This window comes from Myotis nattereri (genome assembly GCF_964212035.1).
Source record: "Myotis nattereri genome assembly, chromosome: 1".
NCBI lineage: Eukaryota > Metazoa > Chordata > Mammalia > Chiroptera > Vespertilionidae > Myotis > Myotis nattereri.
The window spans coordinates 76,479,669-76,492,425 of NC_138075.1; positions in this window are offsets into that span (position 1 = coordinate 76,479,669).

Genomic DNA, 12,757 nt, shown 5'->3' on the forward strand with positions numbered 1-12,757 from the left:
ATCTTAATAGATATTCACACAGAGAAAAACATACACATATAATACACATACATAAACACCAACATAAGATGTACACATATATACATACATATTCACACATGTGCATGTGTGTGCACAACACACAAACACATGTGCACATAGTAAGGCAGCTCCTCTCCTTCCCTCTACCAACTCTGCCTCCTCCACATACCCCCTTCCCATATTTAAAAAGGTTTTCTGACACAAACTAGGGCTCAGAATAAGGAAAGGATGATTGGTGAAGTGTGATGTGGCTAAGAAAGCACAGAATCCAAACATTCTGGCTCCCAACCCCCTTCCCTGCTTTCTAGAAAAAAGAGATCGAAGGCAGAGAGCTCCCTGCTACCTACCACACCCACACGATCCACCCCACATATAGCTCCCACGGCATCCAGGAGGCCTCACCATACCACGCTCTGCCCACCAGTATCACTATCTGACCCACCCCTGTGCTTCTGACGAAGGAAGATAGACTGGAAGTGAGAGAAAAACATTCTTCTACCCCTCTGGCTTCACTCCGGTGTCGTGGGCGGGCCCCACTTCCTCTGTCTGCACCTTAAATGATGGTGTTCTAAGGGTCCTATTCTTAGGTCCTATTCTTAGCTCCCACCGCCCTCTCCGAGCGGCTTGGTACACTTCCATGGCTTCCACTGCCACTTATCTGCCCCCAAAGCATATCGCCAGCCCCAGTCCCTCCAGCTCCAGGCACATATCTCCAGCTGCTGACTGTCACTAGCCTCCTCAGTGTCCTGCAGGCATCTTAAGAAACATACTCAGAACTGACCTCAGATCTGCCTGGCTTCCAAACTTGCCCCTGCTCCTGCAGTCTCTCAGTCTTGGCTAGTGGAAACATTCAAGGTCCTAATCTAAGAGACACCTGTGTCAACTGAACCACGCCAGCCAGGGCTGTCAACTCATTCTTTTTTGTTTATTTGTTTCTCCAGTAATTCCCCAACAATCCCACGTACTGCCTTCAGAGAGCACAGAGCTTCTTGGGTTTTCTCTTTTCCACATATCACTCGGGTCCTAATCTGTGCCCAACACAGGTTATGGCTTTGGAGGAGGCTGCGATTTGGAGCCAGGAAATAAAAAAACACTCCTAAGTTGTAGCAATCAAGGAGATATATATATTAAAAGCGTAATATGCTAATTAGACTGGACAGCTGAATGACCTTCCAGACGACCTTCCAGACAACCTTCCAGACAAAGCTGGGGCTGCAAGGGCTGAGGCAGCCACCACGGCTGCAAGGGTCAAGCCCCTTGCACGAATTTCGTGCACTAGGCCTCTAGTACACACACACACACACACACACACACACACACACACACACTTGCCCTGGCCAGTGTGGCTAAGTTGGTTGGGTGTCATTCTGTGCACCAAGAGGCTGTTGGTTCGATTCCCAGTCAGAGCACATGCCTGGGTTGTGGGCTCCATTCCTGGCAGGGGGCATGCAGGGGGCAGCTAATCAATGCCCTGCTCTCACATCACTGTTTCTCCCTCTCCCTTCCTCTCTCTCTAAAAAATCAATAAAAATCTTTTAAAAATAAATTAAGAAAAGATTTCACTGCCTAGTTTAAGAGGCAGGTAGAAATAATACATTTGAAACATATCACATATCAGAAGAGTATAATGAATCAAAGGAATTCCATGACATTTTTCTCCCACCTTCCAAAGAGTTTCATTCATCCTAACCCAAAGCCCATTCTCTATTACATGTTAATCTTCCTGTTACATGTCTCTGGTGTAACATTTGGTCTGTGACCAGAGTTAGCCAACACCAGGAGAAATTCAACCATCTGTAGGAGTTGTGACCCTAGAAGCTGGGAAGAGTGTGGAAAGAATTCAGAATAGAATGAATCCTTAAATAGATTCATTATATCCAAACAAGTGGCGTAGCAATGTAGATAAGAGTTTCTGACTTCCGTGTGTAGGTTGAAGAATGAGATGGAGTGTAACTTGAATCTAGGGGCCTAAGCCCACTCGGAGAGTAATGACACAGCATCCATAAAACAGGGCTCAGTGGGGTACTTGGGGGCTTGAGAAGAGCTTCCCAAAAGCCTTGGGACAAATCTCCGCTGGTTATGCTCTCTGGGCCACGGAAGACCTGTTTCCAAAAAGTCACTTGGGAAGGGGCTCCCCAGCCATTTGGGATGACATATTTCCTAGTGGGTAAGTTTGTTTTAATATCCAGGACATTTTAACTCAGGATAGAATATTTAAGAAAATCAAACACATAGCATCATTATGTTTGCATTAAGGAATTTGTGCATATTTGGTATTTTAGGCATTTGCAGTGTTTAAGAGAATTCAGTCTGTTACAGTTACAAATTGGCCTTGTAATTCTAATTTAAAATGTGTAATTGGTGTAGACGTGACTTGAAATAGAACTTTCCTTTAAAAGCAGTCTTGGAACATTTGGGAAAACCTAAGAATTGAACCATATTCATAAATTGCTAGATTTCTGAGTTTTTTAGGTATTCAGGAATGTCATGTTGGTTAGCTCAGATGACCAAATTACTTTATAAGGGCATGGAATAAGTTAAATTTATAAAATATATTTTAAATTTGTTTATACATTAAATACAAAGGCTTAAGGAAGAACTTGGCTTCTGATTTGCATCTCTAATACAGGGAACATAAATTTTACAAAGCCAAAGTGGCCCTCTGAATATTCTTTTCTGGGCACAAAAGGGACATATTAAAAACTCACACTGACATTGCAAAACCAACCCATTTTCTGTGTTGTTTTCATCTCCTGGTGACTGTATTTCCTGGCGTTCCCATGTTCGTTGCTTTTATTGAGCTTTTAGGAGGAAGGGTGACTGCTGATGACGCAATAGCCCAGATCAAGGCATGCAGCTGCCAGTGGCAGCACCAGAATTAAACCCGGAGCTGTGTCTCCTCAGCGCCCTCTGCTTCTGCACCCTGCTGCCTTAGGTGGGTCACCCTGCCGACTTGAAGAGGGCCTCCCATTGCATTATGGAGAAACTCAGAAAGTTTCCCTGAGGCCTGTGTGGTGGTGGCAGAGGAATTCAGCAAAATATACTCCAAGAAAAAGTAAATCTCAGAGACTATGATTGAATCTCTATCCTAAATAGGGGCTTTTCTTCCCTGGCTAAACTTGGAGTTTTGAGACTAGATTTCACCAAGGTAGTTTTAAAATATATATATATAAAAACCAGCCCTACCCAGTTTGCCTCAGTGAAAAGAGTATCGGCCTGGGGTTTGATTCCGGTCCAGGGCACATGCCTGGGCTGCAGGCTCCTCCCCAGCCCAGGCCCAAGTGGAGTGGGGGGGCATTTGGGAGGCAACCAATCGATGTGTTTCTCTGTTTCTCTCACATCGATGTTTCTCTCTGTCTTACCCTTTCTCTTCCACTCTCTCTAAATATCAATAGAAAAATATCCTCGGGTGAGGATTAAAATATATATATATATATATATATATATATATATATATATATATATCCCAATATATAAAAAGCCAGGGGCCAACCGAAACAACCAGATGGACAACTGAACAGCAGGCTGCGTGGGGCGACAAGACCGGCAGGGAGGTTAGTGAGGGACAACCAAACGACAGAACAGCAGGCTGCGTGGGGTGACCAGGCCAGCATGGGGGGCAATTAGGGGCGATCAGGCCAGCAGGCAGAGGCGGTTAGGGGTGATCAGGCTGGGGATCGGGCCTAAACTGGCAGTTGGACATCCCCTGAGGGGTCCCGGATTAGAGACGGTGCAGGCTGAGTTGAGGGGACCCCTCCCATGCACCGGACCTCTAGTCTATATAAAACAGCAGAATGTCAAGCAACTGGTTTCTTCAATAAAAATCAGAGGCCCTAATTGGTTTGGCTCAGTAGAGCATTGGCCCGTGGACCATAGGTTCTTGAGTTTGATTCCAGTCAAGGGCATGTACCTCGGTTGCAGGCTCGATCTGGCCTGGTTGGGGAGGCAACCAATCAATGTGTCTCTCTCACGTGGATCTCTCTCTCTCTCTCTCTCTCTCTCTCTCTCTCTCTCTCTCTCTCTCTCTCTCTCTCCCTCCTTCTCTTCCTCCTCCTCCTCCTCCTCCCTTCTTCCCTTCCATTCTCTCTAAAAATTAATAGAAACATATCTTCAGGTGATGATTTAAAAAAATAAATAAATAAGGCTAAGTGTGTACAGGAGTGTGTGTATATAAACACATGTGTTCATAGTGGGGAGGTAAAGTTATGTTAGTGGAATTAGGAATGCTATATTCCACCAATTGCAGATTTTTTGGAGACCCAAACTCCTCATTTGAAGTACAAATATCTTTTGGCAGAAATAAAAAACAAGATAATATAATAATTACTTAGAATCAATCACTTAGTTACCAGTTTTGACTTGGGAGCATAATGATAGTTTTGTAACAAGAATAGGGTGAATATGATGAGCAGAGACCTATAAGTGGACAATGAGTCCAGGGAAGGGGATGACAAGGAAATGAAAATAAATTTTTACCCACCTGCTTAACAGCTCTAAAGATTGGGGGGTTGGCTTCATTGACTCCATGCTGCCCTAAATCCCAGATTGCCTGCCCCTGGAGCCTGCTGGGAGCCTGCCAGTGAGGGCTCGAGCTGCCACTAGATATACCCAGCACATGCTAGGTCTTCAAAAATGTTCTTTTAACAAAATTTGTTTTCAAAGCAAAGGAATGGGACTAGGAAAAATATACAGATCACAAATCAGGAAAGTTGTATAAGCTAGTTCTTTTCGAATTCTCTACGCTTAAAAATCTCCAGAGAGGGGGAATCTACTGCCTATGGAGATAGCCTTATGCCATTTTCAAACAGCTCTAAATATTAAAAATTCCCCTGGACAGAACCTAATCTTACAGCTCATCACTGCCTTATCACTGTTGAGCCATTCAGCACAAATCCAATTCTTCTTCACACCAACTTTTTAAATACTTTAAGAGTTTCATAACCTGTGCTCTCCAAATACAGGGGTGGACAAAAACAGGTTTACATTTGTTCATATGTAAAATAATACAATAATTAATAAATAATAATACAAGAATGAACTGTGTTTCACATACTCACAACTGTAAACCTACTTTTGCCCCACTCTGTATTGCCTCATTAGGTAATAGCAAGAGCTGTAAAATGGCTCCTACTGTTTGATCCAATAATTCCACTTGCTAAAATAGGCTAAATGGAAGTAACTCAAAGTGAGGAGAGATAAATTGATGCAAATCTGTTTCCACTTGTCTTTGTGTAACAGAGAAAATTCAGAAATAATACAAATTCCAAACAGGCTCATAGATACAAAGAACAGACTGATGGTTGCCAGAGGGAAGGGGTGTAGGGGGATGGGTGAAAAGGGTGAAAGGATTAAGAAGTGCAAATTGGTAGTCACAAAATAATCCCAGGGAAGTAAAGTACAGCATAGGGAATACAGTCGATAATACTGTAATATAGTAAGTATATATGGTGGCAGGTGGGTGCTTAAAATATCAGGGGGACCATTCTGTAAAGTATATGACTGTCTAATCACTATGCTGTACACCTGAAACTAATACAAAATAATATTGTATGTAAACTGTAATTGAAAAATAAAATAAAAAGGAAATAATATAAATTCCTCAAAATTAAGATGAATTAAAAAATGATGGGGGAACTATTTGATGTTTTGACTGAAGCACCAAGTTATCACTTTAACTGAAGGCAAATACACAAAAATTATCCTGATGCATGGAAATATGTATGGGCGCTGCCACATGAAGAAAACAGAACATAAAACTATGTTTCCATTGGGTTGCAACTCTATAAAAAGGTCTCAGGGTTTATACACCCATAAAGTCCGTAAGTGAATGTGGAGCTGTTCCACAGCTCCCTCTCCAAACCATGCTTCCTCCATGCTCTCCCAGCCCAGCGAGCTACCTCCAACCCAGGGGCTGTTCCACATTTGCTTTTGATTCCGTGCTGTGTATCTCCCACTTGCAAATACTAACCCACAGACACAAAGAATTTGTGAGGGCTAAAGAAAGCTAAGCAGCAGACCCCAAGCCTCGGCCTCCCCAGTCCCTCCCAGTTTTCATGTGTCACTTTGTCTGTGGGGCTTTCTGCTCCCCTTACAGTCTTTACCTGGAGAGCTGATGTCTCCTGGGACCAAGTCAGACACTAGGTAGGGTACAGCAGTGACAACATAGACAAGGTCCCTGAGTTCATAGAGTTTATTTTAAAATATGTAGTGGTAAAGGTGGGCTTAGTATGAGAAAGGAAAGAAACAAACAAATAAATACATAATCAAGTAGAGAGAAATGTGAAGAAAACAAGACAAACTAACATTATTGGGAGGTATAATGGGAACACTAGGCCAGGGGGTTGGGGAAGACCCTGAGAATGCAACACCTTAGGTAGGACCGAAGGATGAGCGCCAGCCACAGGACTTCCTCCAGGCAGAAGGAACAGAGAGCAAAAGGCCCCAAATCAGGAACAAGCCAGGCATATCTGAAGAACCAAAAGGCCACTATGGCTGGAGGATCGCTGGTAGCTTTCTACTCAGGGTGAGAGAGGAGGCTGGGGAAATAGGCAAAAAAGGAGTCATGCAAATCAGAAGCCATGGAAAGGGACTGAGGCGATCTGATTGAGGTCTTTGGAAGATCAGTCTGGTGAGGGTGCAGCGAATGGCTTATCAGGAGGGAAGAGTGGGCGTGTCGACCAGTGTGGAAACTAATGTGCTCCACAGTCAAGATGTTGGTGGTGTGGACTTTGCCAACATCTGGTTCAGAAAAGTTGTACATTTTTAAAGGAATATTACCAATAAAATAAAATCTAAACTAGGGGAAAGTTAAACAAAAATAGATTTAAAATATATATACTACACAGAGTTCTTTTCCTAAGATAGCTAAGGTTTGGCCCCCAGTTTCCTTGGAAGGCCTAGGCAACAAGAAGATGTTCTCCCAAGGCTGTCCTTTCCTGTCCCCTCTGTGGTCCTTCATTAATTCCCCTTACCTTGTGGCATGAGAAAAAAGCAGAGCCCACGATACTGCTACTCTTCAAGTGGACAAATAGTGAGCAGCCCAAAGCCCCAACCCTATGTACAATGGTAGTTACATCTCTTGGTGCACATAAACCAGATAATACATTAGACACAAACGTTTCTTCCACCTATTCTCATGTTAGGATAACACTCCTTCCCCCTAAAAACCATAATGGAAATTTCTTGGGGATTATTTTAACTATAACACTCTAGAACCGTGGTCAGCAAACCGTGGCTTGCGAGTCACATGCGGCTCTTTGGCCCCTTGAGTGTGGCTCTTCCACAAAATACCACGTGCAGGCGCGCACGTACAGTACAATTGAAACTTCGTGGCCCATGCGCAGAAGTCGGTATTTTGTGGAAGAGCCGGTATTTTGTCTGGTCTGTTCCCTGCCTCCAAGTCCTCCATTATCATCTCCCCCTTCACATTTCCCCAAAACATATATGTCAACACACAATCCGTTGTACACACAAACATGCACCACACACCTACACACTCTTAGGGAACAAACAACCTTCATTCTTGGAGAAAGTGAGCAGCCTATGCTTATTTAACCACTATAAGCATAGTAAGTGTCACTTTACTTTTTAAAAAATATTTATTTATTTGAGGGAGAAGGGGAGAGAGAGAGAGAGAGAGAGAGAAACATCAATCAGCTGCCTCCCGCACCCCCCCCCCCCCCCACACACACACACACACTAGGGATCAAGCCTGCAAACCCACTGGAATCAGACTGGTGATCGCTCTGTGCACCGGGACAACTCTCAACCAACTGAGCCACACCAGTTACATAGTATATGGCACTTAATAAAATAAATCTTTCTAATTTAGCACAGATTAAAACAACTCCTGGAAAGAAGTAACTGGATCCCAGACCCTGAATTCAAACTCCCTCACGCTACACCCTCAAAAATTTTCAAGTGCTCTTTTCCCATGGGGAAAATAAATGACCCACTCCCTTTTCCAGAAGTTCATGGACTCCCACGACCAGTTAGGTTTATATTCCACTTTCTAATTTAGGTTCTACCAACTGTTTCCCAATTTGTGTGAGCACAAGGAATTTAAGACCAGGTAAGGGAAGGTTCATAATGCCTCAACACTGGGAATAGGTGAGCTGGATTTGAAGCAAGTGAATAAGGTTCATAATACTGTTGACTCTCGAGCAACACAGGTTTGAACTTCTCATATCCACTTGTACTTGGATTTTTCCCCCTATAAATACCCGTACTGTTTACCATCCATGGTTGGGAGTGTAAGGATTCAAACTGCATTGTTCTGCCATTTTATATAGGAGACTTGAGCATCCATGGATTTTGGTACGGGTGGGGGTTCCTGGAACCAATCCCCCTCCAGTACTCAGAAACAACTTAAGTTTTGGGGGAGTCAAAAGTTGTACATTGATTTTCGAATGCACCTAAGGACTGGCCTCGGTAACCAGCTACTGGGCAGCATTTGCCCAGTGGACACCAGGGGGTAGCAAAATCACACTCTCCCGGTTCCCAGGCACAAATCCTAAGGAAGAGTCTTCCTGACTCAGGGCCCCCTGACCCATGGACAGCAAAGAGCTCCAACTCCCTGCTTCTCACTGGACTGGAAAGATGGTCACCAGGGTTTGTGGCCCTCGATTAATCTTTTGCCACGATGGGGCAGAGGGATCTTGCCTACAAATAAAATGAACATTTTCTCTCCTCTTTTCTAAACCTAGTGGAGTGGAGAATGGGTGGAGTTTAACTTTCTGAGGAGGTGAGAGAAGAGTCATCACCTTAATCGGCGTCCTACTCTCCCGCGGTTCCGGCGACTGCCCAGAAGCTCCGGCCTCCCGGCTTCCTGGGGGTTCCCACCCGTCACCCCCTAGCCTCGGCGGCACCGGCCTCCAGCCCCCCTCTGGGAACTGTTTTGCTTTCTGAGCTCCTCTCAAAAGCCCACCCTTTGGAAGCTCCAACCCACCCCCACCCCACTGCCCCTGCAGGGCGTCCCGGGCCCGCTCAGAGGAGGGACAAGACATCTCCCATCTATGCCTAAACCGGCCCTAACCTTCCTGGGGGGCCTAACTGGGTCTTCACTTCCCATCCAGACTCGAGGAAGGGTGGGTGAGGCAAGAAGGAAGGGACGGTCTGATATCCAGTACCAAATTATGGGGTCCGATCGGGGTTCTGCTGCCTCCCTCCGCCAGCCCAAGTGGGAGAGGTAGGAGGGACGTGCCGAGTGGACACACAGCGACCACGAGACTCAGAACCTGTTCCCAGCAGCGCACGCCCTTCCAGGAGGATCCCGATCCCCGGACCCTGCCCCCCGTCTGCCACGGCGCCCACCCCAAGCCTTCACGGCCCCCCACGCCTCCGCCATCCCCAGGCCGAACAGAGGAGCCCATTGTCAGAGCCCGAGTGTTCGAGGACTGAGGAGAGGAGAAGGGAAAGAGGAGGGCCCGCAGGACGCAGAGGGTGGGAGGAATCCCCTGGCTTCCCTGCCCTCCGCTCCACCCAAGGCGGGCGGGGATGGGGCGGGGGGGGGGGGGGGTCTCTTCGGAGCCCCAGGTTCTGCCAGAGTCTGGCAATTGAAGGGAGAAGAGGTTCCCAGGCGAGTTAGAGACGGAGGCTTCCGGCCGCCGACCGACCCGGGTCCTGGGCTGGGGGTGCAGGGACCTCACGGACGCCCCAGCCTCTGGAGGGTCCCGCAGAGCGCGAGGCGGTGGCGGGAAAAGAAGGGCATCTCGGGCAGGCGGGCCTCCCGGGCAGGGTCGCAGCTCCCCCCGGGGGTGGGGGTGGGAGCGAAGGGGGGAGCGGGCTGCGGGGGACCAGGCAGACCGGCCGGGGGAGCCGGGGAGAGGCTCCGCGGGAGGGGGTCGGGGCCGCGAGTCCCGGCAGGGGGTCGGCGCGGAGCCCGGCGGGCGCTGGGAGGCGGGGCGGGCGGCCGTCTCGGTCCTCCCTGGCGGGGCCCCGCGGCCTGGGAGCCGAGCCGCCGAGCGCCGCGGCCGGAGCTGTCCCCCCGCCAGACCCGGGAGACGCGAGCGGCGGGACGGAGGCGGCGGCGCGCCCGGCCCCGCCCGCCGGCCCGAGCGTCGGACGCGAAACCGCGCCGAGCCATGGTGAGTCCCGCATCGCCACCCCGGTGCCCTCCGCCTGCGCCCCGTGCGCTGTGGGCCGCCGGCTCCCACCCAGCCGGGTGCCTCCGACGCCTGCTCCGGGCTGCGGCGCGCTCCCGGGACTCCCCCTCCCGCCCCCCGCTCTTTGATCTGTCTGCCCCGCTGTCTGGCTCGGTCCCCACCGGGTACTGCCCTTGCCCTTTCTTTCTTCCTCCTCTTCCCCGCCCCTTCCCCCATCCTCCTTTGGTCTCTCCCCTAATCCACACGCCGCCCCTCGCCCTCCTCGGTCCGGACCTGTGCAGGACCTTCCCTCCCGCGCCGGGTCCCTGTACGGCCCGGGTGCTGCAGCGGCCCTGCAAGGGGCCGGCCCCAGGTCATGAGAACTGACCTGCCTGCAACTACCATTTTCCATCCCAGTCCCCAGCCCGGTGAACCGGACCCACCCATCCGGCCCTGGGGGACCGGCCGCAGCTGAGCCTGGGCCAGGGCCAGGGCCAGACCCGAAGAGGGAAATTCCCGCGGGGAAGAGGGGTTGCCTCAGGATAGCGGGCAGAATGGGGAGGGGGCTCACGGTGCCCGGGGGCGTGACGCTGCTGGAGCAGACGAGAGGTTGGGGGCGGGGGTGCCCCAGCTCACGCTGCAGGGGACAGAAGCAGTGCTAGGGCATTCCCGCCGCAAAGGGGAGGGAGCTCCCTGTAGGGGGCAGGGGACCCTGGCAGCAGCCACTCAGGGCGCAGGAAGCAGGAGGGCATAGTTCGGGGAAAGCCCATACCAGCAGGAGTGGTCACTGTCCTGCGAACTTTCACTCCAGAAGTATTCTCTGAAGAATTACTGCAGTGGGCGCTGCCAGGGAGCGTCCGCTGCGGGGGTGGGGTAGGGGGACACGGCCTAAGCCCTAAGGGGTGCTCCCTGCAGAGAGGGGAGGAGGGGGAGGGAGGAGGGGGAGAGGAGAGGGCTGCCTGGGAGGCGCTCCCTGCGGGGAGTGGAGCAGGGGGAGGAGCACTACCGGGGCTGCTCCTCTGCTAAAGGAAGGGCACCCTGGCAGGGAGGCTGGAGCGAGAAGAAAGAGGAACTGGGCCAGGGAGAGCTGACTCAGTCTCTCTGGTCTCTTCTTTGGTCCGGGCGGCCTAGAGGCCTGGTCTCGGTGCTCCTGCCCACCGCCTCCCACCCCAGACCCCTCCTCCCCTCCCGCCGGTGTCGTTTCCTGTGGCTGAGACTCTCTCCCAGCCATGAGCTCACCGCCCCTAATGGGTTGCAGCTGCCTCGCTGCTCCAGCTCTAGCGCCCCGCTCCCCGCTGCGGGCCTCAGAGCGGACGGCCCACTCTGCCTCCCCGCCCCTGCTCTCCCCTCCCCCCGCCCACCTCCCCCCGCCCCCCTCCCACGTTCCCTGCGCTGGCCGAGGCCCCGGAACACTGGGGGTCTGTCTGCTCGCCCACACACCTTGGGGCTGGGTCTCTGTGTGACGCACGGGATGGCCCTGTCCGGAGTGGCTGCCCTAGCTTCTCATGGTCAGGACTGGCTGGCAACTCTGGCCGGAGGGACCCGGAGCAGAATGGTATGCAGCTGTGTCTTCAGGGCAAATGCGGGGGCTGGGGATCGGGCAGGTAAAGAACTGGAAAAACTCTGCAGTGAGCATCCCCTTGCGCACTTACAGCGATTAAATCTGGTGGAGGAACTTCAAAGCCACCTGGAAGGAGAAATAAGTTTGCCTGAGGGGTAGCTGTCTAGAGTGTGGGATGGAGAAAGATAACCCATTAATTCACTTAGGAGGTGAGTTTGGAGGAAGTAGGGCTGAGTCTTTTGAGACTGTGGCTCCAGGTGGAGATGGGCAGAGAGAGTCCTGTTGAAATCAGAAAAGATTTCAGCTCCAATACAGACCATCAAGGCCTGCTTCTCCCTTCCCCACATGTTCCTTTTGTGACTTTTTCCTGTTTCAACTGTCCCCACCCAGTTCTTTGTAACCCAATCCCACATGCTCTGGAATGGGTGATTGCTTCACAGCCACTCTGGGAGAGGGGAGAGAGGGTGCTAGAAAGATTCAAGATACACAGCCCTCTAGTCCTCCCTCCCATCCAACCACCATCTCTAGCATATGACTCATGGGTGGTGGCACCACCTCTTTTGATGGGGGTCTCTGCAGACTCATGGATACCGAGAACAGACTGACAGCTGTTAGAGGGGAGGAAGTTGAGGGGTGAGTGAGAAGGTTGAATGGATTAAGCAAAGGAAAAAAAAGACTCCTGGACAACAGTATGGTCATTACCAGAGGGAAGAGAGGGTGGGGGGAAGTGGAAGAGGGTGAAGGGGGGATAAATGGTGATGGAAGGAGACTTGACTTGCGGTGGTAAACACATAATATATAGATGATGTAGAATTGTATACCTGAAACCTATATAATTTTATTAACCAATGTCACCCCAATAAATTTAATTTAAAAAAAATAAAATAATTTTTAAAGAGTTTATTTGAGCCAAACTGAGGACATGCTTGGAAGCAAGATCTCAATAGATTGAGAAAATGCTCCTGAGAATGGCAGTTTGGCATTGCCTTATTTACATTTAGAATTAAAGGAGAAAATGTAAGAGAGTTTACATGAAATCCATTGGTGGTAGATTAAGGAGGTGGGAGAAAGCAAAGAGGGGAGGGGGGATACC